The sequence below is a fragment of the Pseudorasbora parva genome, chromosome 20 (assembly GCF_024679245.1).
Source record: "Pseudorasbora parva isolate DD20220531a chromosome 20, ASM2467924v1, whole genome shotgun sequence".
NCBI lineage: Eukaryota > Metazoa > Chordata > Actinopteri > Cypriniformes > Gobionidae > Pseudorasbora > Pseudorasbora parva.
This window is the reverse complement of record NC_090191.1, coordinates 8,183,572-8,186,048: the sequence shown is the minus strand read 5'-3', so window position 1 is coordinate 8,186,048 and position 2,477 is coordinate 8,183,572.

The window sequence follows — 2,477 nt, the reverse complement described above, 5'->3', positions numbered from 1 at the left end:
CGCCCTTCACAGATTCACAGCTGCAGCGAAAAAATAAAAAGCTCTGAAATAGTTTCCCTCTTAACATTTGGACCTAAACATTCAAATGTTATTTGGATTATGAATTGAAGCTGTGATCAGATCCGGACTCTCAGAGGCACAGAATACAAACTCATCTGTTAAAGGAACGTTTTTTTTTTTACTTTACTAAAGACTAAAAATACCATAAAAATACCATATAATTTGCTCTTCTTGTTTCTTAGAAAACCAATGCTATAGACAGTTATTCTTCATTGAAATGCCTGTTCCGTGTCAGAATTCCTGTTTGTGTTTTGGTCTGTGCGATACTACACTCTGCCAGTTTACCCAAAAGTATTTTCACACCCCAGGTTGCCAGCTGGAGGAAAACACATCATATTGCAGACATGGATGCCAGCGAACAAACTGAGTCAGATATTGCAGATTTTACTCAACCTAAAAAGCCTCAGCATCCATCTAAAAATATCTATGAATGAAAGCATATTAAAACTCATCAACTTACAATGTGGCTTTCATTATCAATCATGCTTGCTTCTGTTGCATGTCTTCTAGCAGGCAATCTGTGTATGAGACGACTCTAAGGAGGATGGGGAGAGGGAAACAATCCTCTCCAATATTTTGAATTTGGACTGCAGTACTCATTTCAACCACACCAGGATACTTGTCAATCCTGCATTTCACAACTTTAAAGGGATACTCCGCCGTTTTTTCATATTAAACTATGTTATTCCCTTAACTAAGACGAGTTTATACATACCTCTCGTCTCAGTGCGTGCACTTAATCCCTCTGACACGCGGTGACATTTTGATAGCATTTAGCTTAGCCCACTAACCCCAGTTCATTCACTATGGTACCAAACAGAGATCAAGTTAAAAGCGACCAAACACCTCCACGGTTTCCCTATTTAAATACAGTTACAGAATAGTTGAACGATCAAGTATGGTGACAGTATGGTATCCTTTTTAACCCCCTTAGAAAAGCACAACATTTTATTTTGTGTTACCACACTTGGTCATTCAACTATTTGTGCAACTGTATTTAAATAGGGAAAACGTGGAGGTGTTTGGTCATTTCTAACTTGATCTCTGTTTGGTACCTAATGAATGAACTCGGCTTTAACCCTATCAATGGAAACATGCCAGCAATAAATAGCACAACAACCACAAAGTTTTTCAGATTTGTCTGACTGTATTGCCTTAAAAAAACGTTAAAACTAGTTTAAACTTTAAACTACTTCTAACTTAAAACATTCACACTTTAAGCTTTAAAAACTTAAAACTTTTAGGCTTTCTCAAGGCAATTTACAAAGTTTGTCTCAATTCATTTTTTTATCTAGTATATTATGCCATCCTGTAAATGCCCCTTTTTGAGTGGAAGCAAACACATGCTGTTTGTTTGTCTCTTTAAAGGGGGGGGGTGAAACACTCAGTTTCAGTCAGTGTCATGTCAATCTTGAGTACCTATAGAGTAGCATTGCATCCTGCATATCTCCGAAAAGTCTTTATTTTTTTAATAATTATATAAGAAAGATGCGCTGTTCCGAGTTTTTCCGAAAAAAGCAGAGCGGGTGGGGGCGTATCGTGTGAGCGGAGCTAAATAATGACGTGCGCCGCCGTGTTGAGTGCGTCGTAAAGCTGTGTCATCCCTAACAGCGGGAAAAACTTTATTCAAAATAAAAATATGGCTTTTAATCAGATACAGCCATACATCTATGATCCGGAATCAGACCCAGAGGCTGCAGTTGAACAGGAGCAGCAGAAAAAACGACTAGAGCAGGACGTCTCTATGTGGTACAAGTACACTAACTATATAATATGCTTAGCGGCTTGTGTTATTTACATATTTATACTTGAATTATATCGTCGTATTTTTGTCTTTGAAGGTGTACATGTGGGAAGTGCAGTTGTGCACGTGTGTGTGTGTGTGTGTGTGTTTATGCGTGGTTTGACTGGTTTTGGCTAGTGTTTACATAGAAAGACACGGAATAGTAGCGCATTTGAATGAAGAAGCGCGCTTATTTAGTTCAACATATTTCCCCACTCTTTGTGTATTGTTGTTTGGAGTGCTTTTACAATACACAAACATAAAGTTACACATATAGTGGCCAGCTAAACAAATGTACACGCACTACACATCACATGCTCCATTGATCAATTAACTATACGTGATCGGACCTTTATCGTTTGGACTGCTCCATCCTTCAGCATTAGGCGATCGGGAAAATCCGGCGTCGAGCTGGGCCTTGTTTATGAAACAGTCGGCACCGAAATGCAGCGAACAGATATAAACATTCGCGCAACTCAGTTGCTGATCCGGAAAAGCAAATTCCATCCACTGTTGCCTTAACGCGGGGTTTTTGGAGAATCTGTGCAGGACTGTCTTGGTCTGGCAACCAAAAACGCACTTTTTTGGTGACATTGTAATTGTGCACATCACCTGTGCAGCAGCCTACGAGCCA